The sequence below is a fragment of the Lycorma delicatula genome, chromosome 5 (genome assembly GCF_047948215.1).
Source record: "Lycorma delicatula isolate Av1 chromosome 5, ASM4794821v1, whole genome shotgun sequence".
NCBI lineage: Eukaryota > Metazoa > Arthropoda > Insecta > Hemiptera > Fulgoridae > Lycorma > Lycorma delicatula.
The window spans coordinates 165,328,741-165,350,529 of NC_134459.1; the positions used below are offsets into that span (position 1 = coordinate 165,328,741).

The 21,789-nt window shown below is 30.8% G+C and overlaps 1 non-coding gene across 1 annotated transcript; it reads left to right on the forward strand.

Annotated features, from left to right (window-relative positions):
* The first annotated feature begins 20,572 nt into the window (after positions 1-20,572).
* On the forward strand, positions 20,573-20,734 carry LOC142325858 (U1 spliceosomal RNA). Its single transcript, XR_012756610.1, has one exon. It is a non-coding gene; the product is annotated as a U1 spliceosomal RNA (small nuclear RNA).
* The last annotated feature ends 1,055 nt before the right edge of the window (positions 20,735-21,789 follow it).

Genomic DNA, 21,789 nt, shown 5'->3' on the forward strand with positions numbered 1-21,789 from the left:
TTATATTAGCTAAATATTTTTATTATCGACAAAAATTTATGTTTTTAGAATTTTTCAATATTTATAATTTTAAAATTTATTACCTTTAAACAGGATTAAAAGGAATTATTAAAGTTATTAGAAGAAAACAATATCTATTAATTAACATAAAGGAAAACTTTCGTCTAAAATTCAGAATTTCAAGAATTTAGAATAATTTATGAAGCATATCTCTGTAATTTCTTTTTGTGAATAATGGAAAAACACTCAAGAAAAAAATAAGAAATTAATTGACCTATTATGTTTAAATATATAAAAGAATTTCTAATTATTCCTCTTATTAAAATAATTGGTAATAAAATAAAAATTAGTTGCGAAATATAAGAATAATAATAAAATGTAAGATACATGAGCCAGGAAAACTAATATTACCTTTTAAGCTGGAAATTTTATTGTCCATTTTCTTTCATTAAGTATTGTTTGTTATAAGTATGGTTATTATTATATGTTATTATAAGTTTGATTTGTTATAAGTATTAATTCATTAAGTATTTTCCTTACAGACTGGTACTGTTTACATAGATAAATGTATTATCATATACGCAGTTGAAGTTTCCATTATGCTTTATATTAGTGTGGCTGGATTAAGGAAAATTAAAAAATTTACTTTGATAAATTTAGTTTTTCAGTCCTTATTAATTAATAACTTGAATAATTAATTAAAAAAAAAAAAACTCGTAGTATAATTTTAGAATCTTTTTTCAACAAAGAAGAAATTGGTTGTTTTCAATCACTTATCACATCCATGAATAATATACAATTAACAAGCTATATAGGTGATTAAAATTACAATATAATGTTACTGTGGATCAATTCTCCCATACTTTTTCAAACATAATTTGAATAACATCAGAAATAAGAAAACAATTTTCTATCAAATATAAACGAAATGAATATGTATCTTCCTGCATTTAATGCAATACATATTACAGTAACATTTATGCTAGTGATTCTGTGCATTATGATGATGCAGAATGCTATGTTAAATGTGCAACAATTTGGGACAATGTTTAGAGTTGATATAGATCGTGATATATAGATCTCCTTCTAGCTGTTATGAAATCACTCTATACAAATTATCAGAAACTTTCCTTAAACCCCTAATAAATTCAAGGCATTGTATGTTTAATTTTAATATTAACCTTCTAGGGTATTCAAATCTTGTGATGAATGAACTATTCATTCAGTTTAAGTTTTAATACGATTAACAATTTTTATTTCCCTGATAAATATAATTATCTGTTTTGACAGTATTTACCTTAAAAAATATTCTGTTATCCTTTTATGCAGGTTAATTTTGTTGCCTTCCAGGCAACAGATGTCTGACCCACCGGGTTGGTCTAGTGGTTAACGCATCTTCCCAAATCAGCCGATTTGGAAGTCGAGAGTTACAGCGTTCAAGTCCTAGTAAAGCATTTACTAGGACTTATTTTTACATGGATTTGAATACTAGATCGTGGATACCGGTGTTCTTTGGTGGTTGGGTTTCAATTAACCACACATCTTAGGAATGGTCGAACTGAGAATGTACAAGACTACACTTCATTTACACTCATACATATCATCCTCATTCATCCTCTGAAGAATTATCTAAAAGGTAGTTACCGGAGGCTAAACAGGAAAGAAAGAAGGCAACAGCTGTCTAACATCAATGGACCGGAAATAAATATTATTTATTAATGTAAACATACAGTGAGATACTTTTGATACAATGAGATGATTACTTTTATTCTTTTAAAAGAGTGATCAATAAAGATTAAGTTAGAAATTAGAGAACCTTATGGATAGAAATAAATTGCAAATTTTTTGCAGAACACTGCAATATATTTAATGATTTCCTTAATGCTTTTTTTCAGGCCTTCTTTCTAGGTTACCTTTAGTAAAAAAGAAATAGTTTAAACATATAATAAAAAATATGTGGACTATTAAAAAATTATGAAATCTAGCTTAACACTTAGGAATCTGTGAAAGGTCAAATTATCAGACAAATATAATTGGTCTGATAACTTCCAAAATTATTTGAAGAATTAAAATGAATTTATGATAAAGTTATTTAATTATTATTATGCTGTATTAAAACTATTAATCTAATATAAAATAAAATAAAAAAAACTATTGATTTTATATTTAATTCAAACCATAAATTTAAAAATAAAAATGAAATGGAAAAAAACATTTCAGATAACGTCACCAAGAATACAGACTCAACTTCTGTTATTTAATACATGTACACTGCCAGCCAAGCATTCACCTTAAATGGTTTTTGATGATCAATGGTTTTTCTTCCGGTTGATAACCAAATAGTTCATTCAGTAATAATGAAATTCCTGCCTTTTTTCTTATAAAGATTTTAGATGCTCTTACTGCTTCTCTTATAAATTTTATTAATCAATATTTTAACAACTGAGTATTTCCAGGTGCTTTAATACTTCCATTGTTATCTCTATCCTTAAAACAATTATATACCTAATTTAAAAAATTATAGGCCAATTCTTGGTTATTCTATTTTCACTCATTCTATTAGAATGTCCAAATAACCATCATCTCCTTTATCATACTGAGTTTGTAATTTTTTTCAAATTTCTAGTACAGCTGTTCATTTGACCTTAGTATATTTTTTTATCTTTGCAATTTGGACTTAAAATTTTCCATTTTTCTTAAAGGATTTTTTATAAGGATCTTTTAAGGATTAAAGGATCTTTTAAGGATTAAAGGATCTTTTAACGATTATCTTAAGGATTAAAGGATCTTTTCTTTATAAGTTTTGTTCTTCCATAGCATTGTTTTATAAATATTTTTCAATAGCTATCTAAATTTTTAACTGCTTTGATTTTATATTTCTTTTACTAAATTTCTGGGCTTTTTGTCATCAACTCTCATCTCTATTAAAATTTAGATTAATGATATTTGATAGACAGAATCATTGGATTTTTGAGGTCTATAAATATTATTTCTTATTCCTTGATCTTTAACTTTTGTTTTTTTAAGTATGGATCTTATACATAAGGTCTGTTCTAGGCAGTATTTGCCTTTTCTAAAACCAATTTGTTTTCTCCAAGTTGTTTATATTAATTTCTAATCTTGCTGGAGGGCTTTAGAGAATATTTTATGCTACTGATAGAAGGGAAACAGATATATGATTATTTCATTTGTTCTGTCTCCTTTATTTTGTCGTGAATGTATCAATGCAGTTTGCCATTCGTCTGGCTTCTTCTCTTCTTTTCAGATTTGTTGTACTAAGTATCTCTACCAGAGATACAGTACAGTATCTCTACAAGTTATTTTTCATTTGCTAATTTGAAAAGTTTCACAGTTATCAATCCAATTTTTTTTCTTAAGATTATACACATGGTAAATTTATCAAAAGTACATTTTTATTCATATCTTTTAATGAAATAATTTTCTACACTCCTTATATACGGCTGTTTTAGTCTGCAATATTCAGTTATTTCTAGTTTTTAATTATAATACCTCTATGCCTTCTCAAGTTATATGATCATTTACTTATTGCCAAATATTTTTGTATTAATTTTAAAGAAAGAAAATATGTCTGACCCTTTATTATTGATGAAAAATTGTATTCAAGTCGTATTTTTATGTCATAAAAATGTGTACATTCTTATTTGTATATATATATATACAAACGAGTCATATATTTCTTCATCATTTGATATTTGTTAACATTTTCTGTTTTTAATTTAAACAAATTTTCATACTTATTTCTTGCTTTCTTTCTAGTAATCGCTATTAGTATACTGTACTTGTTATTGTAGCTGTACTTTATCTAAAAAAAATATTACCCTCTTACCAAAGATATAGGTAAGGTTTTTGGGAACAAAACACCAACCAATTCAAGTAATAGTCCAAGACCTAAAAACACACCAGTCTCACATAAAGTACTTGGCTAAAACAGCTCCTGACAAGAAATGGCAAGAGAAATTAAACTATTAAGGAAGAAATGATGGAAGCTTTATCAAAATTACGTGATGAAAAAAGTTAAGTGTCTTGGCTACCAAGAAATATTTTAAGATATTTAATAACAAATCAAATAAGAGGATTGACTTTGAAAGAGGAGGTAAATCATTTGAAAGTTCAATACAAGATGCTAAAAAATAGATTACATGATTCACAAAACAGATATAGGAACAGTCTCTAAGAGTTATGATAAAAATGAAGACATTAAAATAGTTGTTACAAATTTTTTTTATTAATTTTCTCCAACAAATTTCTCTTCTGATCAAAATGCCAATCACATTAGAAATAATTATAGAAAGCAATAGAGAGATTAAAGTCGCATTACATTTTGAGTTAAAGTGATTAACAATACTAGATTCTTAAAAAAAAAAAATGGGTTCAAGGAGATCAGGGGATGTAGAACAAGCTTTTAATTATTTTAAACTGTTGTTAAACATCTGAAAAAGGGCTGAATAGAAAAAATAGGGCAAAGATAAGAAAATAACCACGGTTTGATGGGTGCAGTAGAAAAGCCAGAATTAAGTTAAATAAACTTTTGAATATTTTTAGGAGGAATTGTTCCATTTGGTTATGTAAATATGCATAAATTACATAAAAATGTATGTCAGCAGAAATTTGTAGATTATTTGTAGACTTTATTAATAGCATACAGCTTCGCAAGGAAAACACTGATGGAGCTGGGAAGGTATATATGTTCTATTGCCAACCACCTAAGCACAACCAACAGAACTAGAGTTTTTAGAGCCGTCTGTATAAACTAAAGCATCAGGATTCATACTATTTGCAGTATAATAACATTTTCTCGTTAGATAACCGGATTTGTGTTTTTACTTTATCATTTAAAGTAAATCTTCTTCTAGCGAGCCATTTGTCCAGATTTGGGAAGAGGAATAATCGGTGGGAGCCAAATCAGGCGAATACGGCTCAAGTTAAAGCACTATGAAGGATAAGTAATGAATTTTTGCAGCAATAAACTGAACGTGCATACAGACACAATATCGTGGTGAAAGAGTGATTTCTTTTGTCCAGACGTGGACTTTATGCTAAATAAGCACCCTTTGGTTGGTCCATTGATGAAGCATAAAATTCCCCGATGATGGTCCCGTCTTTTTCCAGGTAGCCGTCTATAAGTACAACACCACAAAAATCGTAAAAAAACCGAAACCATAGCTTTTCCTGCAGATGGAACCGTTTCTCTTCTTTAACACAATTTTACCGGTTCCCGCTATTGTTTGGATTGCTGTTTCGTTTCTAGCGTATAATGGTATATCTATAATTCATCTACTGTTATAAAACCTCAAAGAAGCTCAACCGAATCTTTTTCTAAACATCCTCGGGAAGTATTATATCGATTGCGTTTTTTGGTCGAATGATAACAAATGTAGCATCCACAAGCGGAAAGCTTTATCATACCGAAAACATCGTGTAAAATACTGTGGATAACGGTCTATCAAGATTTCTGCGATGTCAGAATATTCGTGAACCATCAATCGGCGTTAATACTTCATAATACATTTTTGTGACGATTTCGTGGGTCATTGCGGTTTCTGGACGTCTATTTGTGACGTACCACCATGTTTAATTCATCAATCCACTTTCTTACCGTCGAAAACAAAGGGAAAAGTTTCCTTTAAAGTGGAATCTATTCTTTTTGTAAATCCATCGGGATTAGTATTTTTAAAACGAATAACACTATAATAGCTCGACCTTTATTTTGATCTATATATATATATATATATATATATATATATATTTTTTTTTTTTAATTTCAATGCTTGTTTGCTTTAATCGATTGTCAGAAACAAGCAACTAAACGCGCACGATTGAAACACCGCGACAGGTCATAAAAAGAATCATACTTAACAAATATCATAGTCAATTCTTCATACTTGCATCATCTCTACTATGTCAGGCCGAAAACCTTCCGAACGACCACAATAGATACCGCTAACGAGACAATCGAAGGGCGGTTTTTGAACGACTATAATGTAACTTCATAACGTTATAAACTTAGGAGACTACGCAAGAAGGTTTTTAAGTAATTTTTCTTCATTACTTTTATTAATACCTAATATCTGTTTAATACGATGTATAATTATATTATTATAATAATTTCATGAAAATATTATTTTCATACGCAAAATTTTAGAATGCACAACGTTATATAACGTTTTTATTAAATCAAACAAAAGACGAAAAGCTGTTTACATAACTTATATTATTTTATAACATATTTGCGAAACCAACATTTTTTTCTAGACATATAAAAGCACAGATAAACTGCGATTTGTGCGATATCGTTATAAGGCCTGCTGTTTCGTGATATTAGTTACTTCCGTTTATAATTTTCGCCTTTAAAATTCTTAACAAAAATTATATGGTTAAAATAAAAATAAAAATATCAATGAAAAAATATATATATAAAAAGTAATCTCGCTCTTTTTAGCAAATAATATTCAAGAAGCCAAAACACAAATCATGAGCCTTCAAATCCTAGCACAAAAGATAGGGCTTCATATCTCTTTCGAAAAAACTGAACTAATGGCCATAGATCCTCTGGTAATAGAGCACATTACGGTAAACAATCAGAAAATTAAAATAGTAAAACAATTTAAATATCTTGGGGAAATAATAACTTATAATTTAAATGAAAAAGTGACATGGCAAAACAGGACAAATAAAATGATTAAATCCCAAAAATTAACTTGGTCAACATATAACAAAAAATGCCTTTCTGCTAAAACAAAACTTAAACATTATAAAACTGTAGTACAGCCAGAAGTCACCTACGGAAGCGAGACCCTTTTCAAAATCACTCAGAAAAACCGAATTGAAAAAATTCTGAAAATAAAGAGGAGAATTGTCAGAAGGTGTATCAATAAAAAACACCAAAAAGAAGGCCAATGGTGGATTGTGCCAAATGAGGTGGTGTATCGAGAAATAGAGCCTGTTACTGATACTATCCGGAAAAAAATCTCTTTCTTTGGTCATCTCATAAGGACACCGGAAACAAGACTGTCAAGAAATATCATTGAAACGCTCTGGTTCCAAAAGCTAGAAGTAGGATGGATCAAAGAAATTAGAGAAGATATGAAAGAATTGGGAATTTCCCTGACCGACCTACAGAATAAAACTGGAAAAATTACAAAGCTAAAAGACAAAAGCATTAGATTTAAACAAAAGACAGACAAACGACAAAATACTACGAAGAGGGTGTTTACGGATGAAGAAAAGAAAGCAAGATCTGAACGGAAAAAGAAATACTGGGCAGCTCGGAAGAGTAAAATAACACGCTTTTCTCAGAAAAGATCCAACTAAAATTGACTTAAGTGGTCCCATGTTGGCCGTAAAAGCATAATAATAATAATAAAAAAGTAATTAGTTAAATTTTTTCTTTACGTAGTTTCTTTTAATAGAATGACAAAAAATAATTAGAAGTAATTCCTTGCAAAAATATTTAATGTATCATTAAAACGTAAGAAGATACAAATTAAAAAAATGATTCCTTTGTGATAATTTCAAAAATAAAATATCAAACATTTAAAAGTTTTATAATATATTTTTATTTAAATTTTTTTAAACAAAGTTCAAGTGCTTATAAAAAAAAAGTTTATCTTAGATGAGGAATGTTCTGTTGAATGGATGCAATGAAAAAGCAATAAATCAGTAACATGTGATGATGAAAATATGATGCGGATATTTTATAAATTATTAAGAAAGTCTCACTCCTCCACCGTTCTTGCATTCACCATCATACTGTTTTGTATAATCTGAAAAAAAGATAACCACATTAAAAGCCAGAAATAAGAACAAAGTAGATTACGTTCTAAAACTAAATTTCTTTAAAACAATTTTTATAAAATTTTGATATAGTATATTTAATGTTGTATCAAACATTAAATTTCCATGTACATATTTTCAGAACCTGCACGATATTTTCACAAACTATTAATACAATCAACAATTATTTATATAAAATAATCTTTTAAAAAAAAAATCAAACAATACTGTGCTTTTGAAAACTGATGATTTTCATAAACTTTAACTTTTTTTTTTATATAAAAATTATAAAATTCATTGCTCTCATCTAAAATAAATAATTGTAAAATAATTTAATTCAATTGGCTGTGCCGAACAGTGAAAAGATAAAAAAAGAGTTTTAAACATTTTTCTTCACTAAAATTTTCTTCTCATTTATACTTTCTTTTCTGTTTAGCGCCAGAAACAAACCGTAATTTATTACTTCAGAGGATGATGTGTGTGAATGTGAATGAGGTGTAGTCTTGTTCAATCTCAGGTCGACCATTCCTGAGATATGTGGTTAATTGAAACCCGACCACCAAAGAACTCCGGTATCCACGATCTAGTATTCAAATCCGTATAAAAGCAACTGCCTTTACTGGGATTTGAACCTTAGAACTCTCGACTTCAAAATCAGCTGATTTGCGATGACGGGTTCACCACTAGACCAAACCGGTGGGTTGACTACATTTACCTTTAGCTTTCTTTTTCCTGTTTAGCCTCCGGTAACTACCGTTTAGATAATTCTTCAGAGGATGAATGAGGATGATATGTATGAGTGTAAATGAAGTGTAGTCTTATACATTCTCAGTTCGACCATTCCTGAGATGTGTGGTTAATTGAAACCCAACCACCAAAGAACTCCGGTATCCACGATCTAGTATTCAAATCCGTATAAAAGCAACTGCCTTTACTGGGATTTGAACCTTAGAACTCTCGACTTCAAAATCAGCTGATTTGCGATGACGGGTTCACCACTAGACCAAACCGGTGGGTTGACTACATTTACCTTTAGCTTTCTTTTTCCTGTTTAGCCTCCGGTAACTACCGTTTAGATAATTCTTCAGAGGATGAATGAGGATGATATGTATGAGTGTAAATGAAGTGTAGTCTTATACATTCTCAGTTCGACCATTCCTGAGATGTGTGGTTAATTGAAACCCAACCACCAAAGAACACCGGTGTCAACGACTACATTTACCTGACTTCATTTTACCTTACTTCATATGTATTTACCATTTTATTATTTACAACATTAACAATAACTTATTTCACATCCTATTCCGAAAAATAGATCCTTTTGATGTAATAGCAGTGGCTAAATTTCATTTTCCTATGTTTAATTTTTGAAAGATATTTATAGGTTACCGTACATTTTATCATTTGTGATATTTTATTAATGATATTCAAGTCAAAAAATAATTTTAATAGCTTTTTCTTTATCCGTATCCGGACTGCACATGATACGTTTATTAAAATGAGAGTTTTGAAACATATAGATATATAAACAAAGTGATTTAAAATTGCAGGGCAATCTCTCGGGAGAAAAAAAAAGAATATGAAAAAAAGCTCACATAATCACACATCAGAAAACGATTCGTTAGCCAGTTTTGGTTCGCGAAGCATTTAGCCCTGCTTTTTGCTCCTTCTGTGAAATTAAACCATACTAAAATTCTTGGAAAATAAATCGAGGGAAGCACTAAATTTCGTGCTTTCTTATGGGTTTTGATCTAAGAAATTGAATAAACATGATTCCAGACCTCTATTTCACTTTGGTTTTTAAAAAAGAAACTGAATAAAACACGAAAAGGTTTTTCCTGAAAATACAGTTCTTTATTTTTTTAATAAAATAACTTTGTTACTTTACCATTCAACAAATAAAAATTTCTAGTTAACTTTGTTGAAAATCTAATTATAAGAAAATTGACGTAACTAACGTATATAAAAATCAAACAAAAATTTGAGAAGTTCAACTTTACTTAGAAACATACACACAATCTGGATCGGAAAAGTGATACGACGTTAAACAGAACAATTTACATACAAATGCTAAAAATTATAATATTAGATTTGAAAGACTTCCTTCCAACACATATTTAAAACTTGTATAATTTATAAGTTGGCAATTGCAGCTGATCAACAATAATAAATCAGTGTTGCCAACTTGTTTTCCGTAGGTCTAAAATTATTGTACCTACTAGAGACATCTGTTTTCTTTTTTTGTAATATTTTCTTCTAAGTTTTCGTCGGTTTTGTTGTTAATAAAAGACGACATGTTTAAAATTTTATTTCTTTTTTGTTGACATTATTTACATCAATCTTCTTATAATTAAATTCTCTACAATTTATGTTTAAAAAATGTATGACTTATTGCCAATTTGACAACGTTATTGTACGTCAAACGTAAATAAATGTGTTTTTTGACCCTATTTTTGTCGTTTTACATGGAATATCTTAGAAACTAAGAGAGATACAGTTCTGGGACCTATTTTATTCGATTTCCTAGCTCAAAAACCATAAGAAACAATTGAATTTGCCCCTTAATTGACCTTCCCAGAATTTCAGAAAGCCTTAATTTACCCGGAAGAACTGAAACTCGGGCGAAATCGTTCACTCTGTTTAACTCGCTAACGAAGCGTTTTCGGACCTATGTTTATATAAACTTTTTTCTTATTTTTAGCCTCTAGAATGAGTTGTCAAAGTATTGCCTTATCCCCCTGAATCACTCTGTATATATAAAAAATATTACTGCCTGGAGATTTCGCAATATTAATAGTAAATGGTCTAAAATAAATAAATAAACAACATATACAGAGCAGGACATTATTGCTTATTCATTTCAGCGTCTTTAAAACATTAAAAATCACAAGATTGATTAAGTAAATAAAAACAATATTATAAGAAAACCGAGCGGTGTAACGTTAAATAAAACAAAACATTTTTTAAACAAAAACATTTTAAACATTTTTTATAATTGCATTTGGTTACGTATTTAATGTTAGAAATAGAAGGAAATAAAATAATAAGCAGTAAGGGAAAAGAATATTTAAACATTTTATTTATTCTTTTTATGTAGTAGGAATAATTTATTGTTGAACAGCCTAATTTTATTTTATTGACAGAGAAAAGCTAGGTAGATAAGCAAAAATACAACGTATTTTAAACTTAAAAGAAATAATAATTTATCAATTTAAAATGATTTTAATTTCCTATTTCCGATTATAAATTATTTTTCTGTAATTTTATCTATAAACAAAGAAAGTATAAAACATCCTGACTTAAAGATAACATTTTATATTGTGGTAAGGAAGATGAAAAAAATCTATTGTACTCGTATTTATGTAGATAAAAATAATAAAAAAAAGCGTAAGGAAATAAATAAAGTATTATTAACCTTGTCACGATATGTTCCCTGATTTTCCTTATACGAAAAGATCGATTGTGGCTGACGGCCTTTCACTTAAGGAAAAATAAACCGCTATTTATGCTAATGTATTATTATGTCCTACACGTCTTTACGATATAAATTAAACAACATTTGAAATATTCTTGTACTTTCTTAGTACAAGAATATTTTACTAAGAACTAATTTTAATAACGCCAAACGGGCTTTCATATTTTTATAACAAAAAATGACTCAGAACTACATGAACTCTACTCCCTTTTATTAGATATGCGATTTTCAAACTCAAAAAATTCGGTAAAAATGTGTGCGTTTGTGTTTTTCGATATGAGGTCATCACACCTCCAAGGGCCTAGAGGGAGCCAACTCAAATATTTTAAATGGAAACGGTAGGGCTGTGACACACTACTTTAAATGGCATTAAAAAAAAATAAACTTTTTACGTAAAGAACGTCAGGCTATGAAAACCGTAATCAAATTAGCGGGTATTTAATAATGTTCTTTTTAATTTCAAACGTGGCTAAGTACACCCCAAGCAATGGTCTCATATTGAAAAATAGATTGTTTCAAGATATCAGGATATGCTAAGTTAATTATATAATACCTTATTTTACATTTAAAAAGAAAGATTATTTAAGGATTGCCATATTTTCTTAACTCCCAGTGTGTATATTTATATATATATATATATATATATATATATACTCATATATATTCATGTAGTATGAAATATCTATGTTCATAAATTTTAATTATTTCAACATTTATGTAAGAGAGGATTTATGCCGTAACTGCAAAATTTTCGCCCCCAGGAACAATCAAATATGAATTTTTTCATAGTAATTGAAACTCAAAAATTTATTAATTTTTTAAATTAGAATCATATTTAAAAGAAAATGAAAAGCATAACTTTGAATGCTTACATCATTTTTACTTCCTTGTACGAAGTAAAGGAAGATCGTGAATAATTTCGGTTTTCAGATTTCAACGGAAGTATCCATTTTGACCATCCCTGAATCCATTTTGACTACATTCAGCTTGACGTCTGTACTTACGTATGTATCTCGCATAACTCAAAAACGATTAGCCCTTGAATGTTGAAATTTTTGATTTAGGACTGTTGTAACATCTAATTGTACACCTCCCGTTTTGATTGCAACTGACTGAACCAAAAGTGTCAAAAAAAGCCAAGAAAAAAGAAAAAGCCTAAAATCGAAATGTTTTTGGATTTTGGACTTTTTCTTAACTGCAGTAATAAGCCCTCATTGAGAGCTTTTCAACGGTGTATCATAATTGGTACCTATTGTCATTGGTTCCAGAGGTATTGCTAAATGAAGTATTAATTAATGAAATATTTGGATCTTACAAGGGGAAGGCACATCAGTTCGAATCCGATTTCATTCCCTTTTTTTAAACTTTTTTTTTTTTTTTAGATATATTGATTTATTAATAATTGTTAATTTCTGATTTTGAAAATATTTTAACGGTAAATAATAACAATAAAAAAAATTATATGAAAAAAAAAAAATCAGAAGTTATTAATGAAATAAAATTTTATGTACTTTTCATTTTAAAAAATGGGTATATGTAATTTAATAGGCGTACAAGGAATTTACGTGTTGTCCACATCAGATTCTTTATGTTTGTTTACGTGCTGGTAACAATAGGTTTAGCCAAAGTTAGTCAGAGTTTAGAAAGCAGCGCAAGATGGTGGATCGGTGACTGGCTTCTTGCTACCTACGACAAAATGTCGTGGAATCACTTTCCCCCTCCATTGTATTTTTAGCAGTGCCAGAACTATCAACCTTAGGTAAAACTACTGCACATCTATGTGTTTAAGCTTAAAGGATATCACATTTCTTGACATAACGACAAAATAATACAAAAATAAAAAAGCTTCAATTATAACTGTGTGACTTAATTTTACTGTCTAATAATTTTTCGGTTATTACGATACTTTTTTCATATAAAAAAGGAAATAATAAAAATAAAATAGAAATACAAAAATATAAAGAAAAGTATACATTTTTTACAATTTTTTTCTCGCTCGAATTTGCGTTGGTATGAATGACATAAAGAAATTCTAAAAATATCTCCTGTTAATTAACAAATATATAATTTTTAATCTTACTGCTCTTGTGGAATTTTGATATTTTATGATGATCGGTATTCCATATATAGGTCATTTTCCAAACAGTTATTTTAATCAGAAATTGTACTTTTTTTAAATTAAAAGTAACTGGGAGTTTTGCTACGCAGAATAACAAACTCTATAAGATATCTGAAATTTCTGAACGGTTTTCATTTATGCAGTCTTTTTATTGAAAAAATTTGGTATGTTCCCAGATTTTAATCCTTTAAAAATAAATATGCTCTTTTAAATAAGGTAATTATTTATTAAGTAAATGATTGTCATATATTACAGATTTTTTAATGAATTTTTACAAAATAATAATACTAATTTATTGGATGTCTTCCTATTTCCCTTAATATACGTTAAATTTCAAATTACATCATAAAATACATACATTTTTTTAATTTAAATATTATTTAATAAAAAAAATGAGAGTAAAGTTTACAATAAAATCAGAAAAAACATTAAAATAAAAAAGGAGATTTAAAATCAACACCAAAGTTAAAACAAAATTAAAATTGAAATTGTAGAAAAAAAATAAAATTGAAATCCAATTAAAATTAAAACGAATCAAAATTTAAGTAAAAAGCTCAGTTAAAATCACAGTCAGGGTTAAAACCAAAAATAAAAAGTTACTTAAAATCATTAAAGTTAAAATCAATTAAATAAAAATAACAGCAGATCTTTTAATTTATTTAAAAAAAAGAATTATCTAAAAACCCACTGAGACTATATAGCTGCTACTACGGACAGCTGGTAATCAGAAAATGCTCTGGCTAATTGTTTTCTTGATTTACATTAAATGTTTTACATCACCCGTAGTAATATAAAAAAATTATTTAAATTTTTACTGATAAATATCAACTCTTCCTGAATTATTAACGGTTGTTTTTTGTTCATATAAAAATATTACTTTTACGGCTCTGTAATTATACCGTATACTTAAACCCATCTATGAATGATGAGACCTTGGCGATGGTGACGGGGCTTAAATGTTCAGTGATACAGAGTAGCTGGACCGAAGGGTCAACCATATCAAAGAAATATAAGTTGAAAGCCAGAATAATGATTCCTGAAAGAGGGCAGCAGCACTTTCAGTAGTAATTAACGAGTTAGGTCAGGAGCACTTAAACGGCCATATCAAGATTACTCCATCTTCTGAGTACTGCGCAGCTGAAAGCAATGGAAAACTACAGCTGTTTTTTTTTTTGTTCAGAAAATGTAAGTTAATGTAAGTAAATTAAGGTAGCAACGTATATACGGGATATATTTTCGCAGCCAGTTTCAGGTGCCTATGAATTTTCGCAGCTTTGTTCTTGACCCGGATGTCTTGAGTTCGATGATGGACCGTAGGTGCTGCTGCTGCATAATAGTACACGTAGGTGGGAAATCTGTGCTTAAGACGAAGTTTATGTTTCCAAACGGCGCAGACAAATTATCATAGAGCTCTAACCCTCCGCTTTAACTGTAATGCCTGTGTAAACAGCCGAGTAAAAGTTCAGAAGTACCTTGGTGTACTGTTTGATGAAAGGCTGCATTTTAGCAATCATTTTATCAAACAGGGCAATGTGTTGGGTCCCTTATTGTGATTGGTGGAATTTCATTCACTTCTGCGGTTGAAGTGAATTTCATTCACTTCACGGTGTGTCACATCGTGGTTTATGCTGACGATGGCCTCTTCCTGATCGAGCGAAGCTCGTGGACGGAGGTTGAATTCAAAAGCCCCACAAGCATGCACGATACTCGACCTGAAGGTTCATCAACGAAACCTGACGTTTAGCTGGGAGAAGACCAAGATGATGCTCTTCAAAGGCCGATTGGCTACGAGGGGAAGAGTTGGTGTATCGATGTCTCGAACACGAAAAATATTCAAACTCCTCACGGAGACAATTATAAGGGGAATCACTTTTCTTTTTTTTCTAACTTCCTGTTCGTCCGAGACTAAAACCACCCCGGGTCTCCACCGATCCGAGCCTCCGCTATCTCCTGACGCCAAATCCAAAAAAACCCAAAACCCCAAAAAATTACCCCACCCCAAAAAATGTTTGCCAAGACAAATCCTTCGTTTCTAGGCGTTTCACGTTTTCTTTTTGGATGGGGAATTTTGGGAACGGTGTCGAATAGATCATAAATGGTGTGAAACGCCTAGAAACTGAAGAATTTGGCCAGGCGAAGAATTTTTTTTGAGGGGTAATTTTTGGGGTTTTTTTTAATTTGGTATCAGGAGACTACAGAGGCTCGAATCGGTGGAGATCCGGGTCGGTTTTGAATAGAATAAAGATATTTTATTAGACATAGCCATAATCATTTAGTATAGTTAATATCAAACTATTAATAATAATTAAAAACAATTTTTTAAAAAGTCTTCTTGCAATAGATAACCTCATACAATTAAGACAGTGGCATAGATACGCTCTTTGCTACTAAGTGTGAAACTCAGATTTTTCACTCCCAAATATTCCACCCCGAAACCACAGAATTTACGTCAAATTTGAGTAATAATCGAATTTACTGTCTTAATAAAAATTTTTAATAACTTGATCTTTGCAAGTTATAAACATGAAAAAAGAGTGTTATTTATAAACATAAATTTTATTATTATTTTTTCTAAAATGCAAATATATCATTTAATAATACAGTAACAGTATCAAAAAAATATTAAGGGTAGTTATATTACGCATATTTGTAATGTATTAAATAAATTGACTTACCCACGCCACATACTGGACATTTTTTCCTTTTTCCTGTTTAGCCTCCGGTAACTACCGTGTAGATAATACTTCAGAGAATGAATGAGGATGATATGTATGAGTGTAAATAAGTGTAGTCTTGTACATTCTCAGTTCGACCATTCCTGAGATGTGTGGTTAATTGAAACCCAACCACCAAAGAACACCGGTATCCACGATCTAGTATTCAAATCCATGTAAAAATAACTTCCTTTACTAGGACTTGAACGCTGTAACTCTCGACTTCCAAATCAGCTGATTTGGGAAGACGCTTTAACCACTAGACCAACCCGGTGGATTTGTATAAATGTCCTACTCTATGCTAACTACACCAACCTGACTTATTTAATGGACTTACATCCATTAAATAAGTGCATTTCATTGTGATTTACTTTAAGATTACTTACAATGATACAAAAAGTACATTTTTTATGTGGCCTATAGGTCTGTCTTCTTTTAACTATACTTTTCCAAACGCTTCTTTCTTCATCTATTTGCCGCAATACCTCTTCATTTGTCACTTTATCCACTCATCTGATTTTTAACATTCTCCTATAGCACCACATTTCAAAAGCTTCTAATCTTTTCTTCTCAGATACTCCGATTGTCCAAGTTTCACTTCCATATAAAGCGACACTCCAAACATATACTTTCAAAAGTCTTTTCCTGACATTTAAATTAATTTTTGATGTAAACAAATTATATTTCTTACTGAAGGCTCGTTTCGCTTGTGCTATTCGGCATTTTATATCGTTCCTGCTTCGTCCATCTTTAGTAATTCTACTTCCCAAATAACAAAATTCTTCTACCTCCATAATCTTTTCTCTTCCTATTTTCACATTCAGTGGTCCATCTTTGTTATTTCTAATACGTTTCATTATTTTTGTTTTGTTCCTGTTTATTTTCATGCGATAGTTCTTGCGTAGGACATCATCTATGCCGTTCATTGTTTGTTCTAAATCCTTTTTACTCTCGGCTAGAGTTACTATATCATCAGAAAATCGTAGCATCTTTATCTTTTCACCTTGTACTGTTACTCTGAATCTAAATTCTGTTTGGTTCCTGTACATGTTAGCAATTGTTCTTCTATCTATGTATTTGAACCCTAATTTTTTTACAATGCTGAACATTTTATTCCAGTCTACCTTATCGAATGCCTTTTCTAGGTCTATAAACGCCAAGTCTGTTGGTTTGTTTTTCTTAAATCTTCCTTCTACTATTAATCTGAGGCCTAAAATTGCTTCCCTTGTCCCTATGCTTTTCCTGAAACCAAATTGGTCTTCTCCTAACACTTCTTCCACTCTCCTCTCAATTCTTCCGTATAGAATTCTAGTTAAGATTTTTGATGCATGACTAGTTAAACTAATTGTTCTGTATTTTTCTCATTTATCTGCCCCTGCTTTCTTTGGTATCATTACTATAACACTTTTTTTGAAGTCTGATGGAAATTCCCCTTTTTCATAAATATTACACACCAGTTTGTACAATCTATCAATCGCTTCCTCACCTGCACTGCGCAGTAATTCTACAGGTATTCCGTCTATTCCAGGAGCCTTTCTGCCATTTAAATCTTTTAATGCTCTCTTAAATTCAGATCTCAGTATTGTTTCTCCCATTTCATCCTCCTCAACTTCCTCTTCTTCCTCTATAACACCATTTTCTAATTCATTTCCTCCGTATAACTCTTCAATATATTCCACCCATCTATTAACTTTACCTTTCGTATTATATATTGGTGTACCATCTTTGTTTAACACATTATTAGAATTTAATTTATGTACCCCAAAATTTTCCTTAACTTTCCTGTATGCTCCATCTATTTTACCAATGTTCATTTCTCTTTCCACTTCTAAACATTTTTCTTTAATCCACTCTTCTTTCGCCAGTTTGCACTTCCTGTTTATAGCATTTCTTAATTGCTGATAGTTCCTTTTAGTTTCTTCATCACTAGCATTCTTATATTTTCTATGTTCATCTATTAGCTGCAATATATCGTCTGAAACCCAAGGTTTTCTACCAGTTCTCTTTATTCAGCCTAAGTTTGCTTCTGTTGATTTAAGAATTTCCTTTTTAACATTCTCCCATTCTTCTTCTACATTTTCTACCTTATCTTTTTTTACTCAGACCTCTTGCGATGTCCTCCTCAAAAATCTTTTTTACCTCCCCTTCCTCAAGCTTCTCTAAATTCCACCGATTCATCTGACACCTTTTCTTCAGGTTTTTAAACCCCAATCTACATTTCATTATCACCAAATTATGGTCGCTGTCAATGTCTGCTCCAGGGTAAGTTTTGCAGTCAACGAGTTGATTTCTAAATCTTTGCTTAACAATAATATAATCTATCTGATACCTTGCAGTATCGCCTGGCTTTTTCCAAGTGTATATTCTTCTATTATGATTTTTAAATTGGGTGTTGGCAATTACTAAATTATACTTCGTGCCAAACCCTATAAGTCGGTCCCCTCTTTCAATCCTATTGCCCAGCCCGTATTCACCCACTATATTTCCTTCCTTGCCTTTTCCAATGCTTACATTCCAATCTCCAACTATTATTAAATTTTCATCTCCTTTTACGTGTTTAATTGCTTCATCAATCTCTTCGTATACACACTCTACCTCATCATCATCATGGGCGCTTGTAGGCATATTGACGTTAACAATCGTTGTCGGTTTAGGGTTTGATTTTATCCTTATTACAATGATTCTATCGCTATGCGTCTTGAAATACTCCACTCTCCTCCCTATCTTCTTGTTCATCACAAAACCTACTCCTGCCTGCCCATTATTTGACGCTGAATTAATTACTCTTAAATCACCTGACCAAAAGTCGCCTTCCTCTTCCCACCGAACCTCACTAATTCCTCCTATATCCACATTCACCCCATCCATTTCCCTTTTTAAATTTTCTAGCCTACCAACCTTTTTTAAGCTTCTAACATTCCACGCTCCGACTCGCAGAATGTTATTTTTCAATCTTCTGGTGACTCCTTCCTTAGTAGTCCCCACCCGGAGATCCGAACGGGGGACTATTTTACCTCCGGAATATTTTACCAAGGAAGGCGCCTCCATTATTGTCATGTGAAAATGCATAGCCACATTTTCTTAAAAAAAAAACAGCTGTAGTTTTCCATTGCTTTCAGCTGCGCAGTACTCAGAGGACTGAGCGATATTGATATGGCCGTTTAAGTTATTGTGACTCACGCCCCTAACAACTACTGAAAGAGCTGCTGCCCTCTTTCAGGAATCATTCCTTAGTCTGGCTCTCAACAGATACCTCTCCGATATGGTTGCACCTTCGATCCAGCTACTCTGTATCCCTGAGCACTTAAGCCCCCTCACCAACAGCAAGGTCTCATTATTCATAGAGGGGGTCACATATTATGCCAATTTTAAATGTACACACTTTTTCTGAATACACTAAAACGTTTAAGGATAATTTAAAATTAAATGGTTAAGAAACTTTACTTTTGTTAAATCTTTCTCAATTTTTATGATTTGTAATTTTCTAATATTCAAATGCTAAGGTGAAAAATGATAATTTGAAAAAAATTACCCCATAATTTAATAAAAAAAAAAAAACCCTTACAGAAGGCAATGAAATATTAAATGATAATATAGATTTGTGTGCTTTGACGGTTGGTTATTGCGTTTTGTTAACAGCACTCAGGGCAAGCACATCTAACCCACCGGGTTGGTCTAGTGGTTAACGCGTCTTCCCAAATCAGCTGATTTGGAAGTCGAGAGTTACAGCGTTCAAGTTCTAGTAAAGCATTTACTAGAACTTATTTTTACATGGATTTGAATACTAGATTGTGGATACCGGTGTTCTTTGGTGGTTGGGTTTCAATTAACCACACATCTCAGGAATGGTCGAACTGAGAATGTACAAGACTAACACTTCATTTACACTCATACATATCATCCTCATTCATCCTCTGAAGAATTATCTAAACGGTAGTTACCGGAGGCTAAACAGGAAAAAGAAGAAAAGAAGGGCAAGCACATCAGGGTAATATAATTTACATGGATAATTTCATTTATTTACCTTAAAATAATAACGAGATAAAGTGATAAGGTTTATAAAATTATCATTTATAAATATATTAAACATCAATTATTATCATTAGCCAATTAGAATTTATTAATTTAAAACAGTTTTTTATTCCGAAAAAAACTGGTATTGATTTTTGTATACAATGTACTCTTGTTAAACTATGTACTGTTGTCTCCTAGCGGAGAATACTAGAACTTAATCTTAGTTGTACCTGTAAATTAATTGTTATAACATATTTCATAAATTTCATTTTGAAAAACTTTATTTTAGTCGTTTAATGTCAAATACTAATTATTAATATATTTTTAAATTGTAATTTAAATAAAATTTTACAAAATATTTATGTATATTCTAATTTTTTTAATCTTACCTTGTAACTTCTCGAAAGTCAAGTCATCTTAGTTTCTGAAGGCCTGAACGAAGTTTCAATTGTAATCATACTTACCTGGCGTGGAGGTTACCGTGATCACGAAGGCGGTTCCTTCAGGGTGAGGCCTATCCATTGCACTTCGGATGGGTTGACCCCTGCGAATATCCCAAATGTGGATATCTCGGGCGCACAATTTTTGAGAGTCGGGACTGCGTTCGCGCTGTCCCGTAATAAATTAAATAACTTAGTCTTATACGTAAATACTAATCTCACATCACAAAGTCTTAGCGGTATGGGTTAGACAAAAAACATTTAAGTTAACGCAGAACACCCCCCTCCCCAAAGATGAAAATGACTGTGTACCGAATAAGTTTCATCGGGGATTTAAAAATCAAGCTGATTTATCGTATCGTATTCCTGTGCTATAATGAATTATACTAATTTAAAAGATAATTTAGACAAGGGATGATCAACGTAATAAATAAATACGGATCACACAATTTTCGAAAATTGTTCTGTACTAAAAAAGAGAATGCTTTATTATTTTTACAATTAATTTTCATTTAAAAGTTACGTTTAATAGAAAGACTTAAACGTAGCCTTTACACAATGTGATCTAATAACACCAATTCTAATATAAAATCATTTTCTAAATTAGTTAGGTACAGTTACAGTTTTATTTTTCTCTATTTACTTACTCTTGGAACTTTCGTTTTCAATATATTTTAGCGGTAACATATTCTTCGCAAATTATAGCTGTTTTACGAATCGCGAACAGCTGTGCAACCGTCTCAGCTCTCCAAAACTGTTTTCTGTCTTCTCCTTGTACTTCATCATGAAACTTTTTTAATCTTGCTAATTCAGACAAAATAATTTCATCCTTCTTCGGTTATCAATACACCCAACGTAGTCTTCAGCATGGACCGATGTTTAACCACTATCTTGGAACAGAAATTTACTTCACGCAATATAGTTGTATTGCGCAAAGAAGGTATCGTGGAACATAATCTTTATCGGTTTCCGTGCAGAAACCCGTCTTCTTTAAACGCATTTGTAATTTGTAGGATGAAAAGAGCCCACCTTAGTGCATCCAAACCAGTAATTTTATTTATGCGTCAGTTCTTGAACAGATGAACATGATCTATACTGACGACTGACTAGCGACTGCAGAATGTGTTTCCGATAATGAATTCTTTTGTTTTTAATAATCCCTGATCCATTGGTTGAGTTAAACTAGTTGTGGTTGCAGAAAAGAACACAAATTTTATGTTAGAACAATTTCCA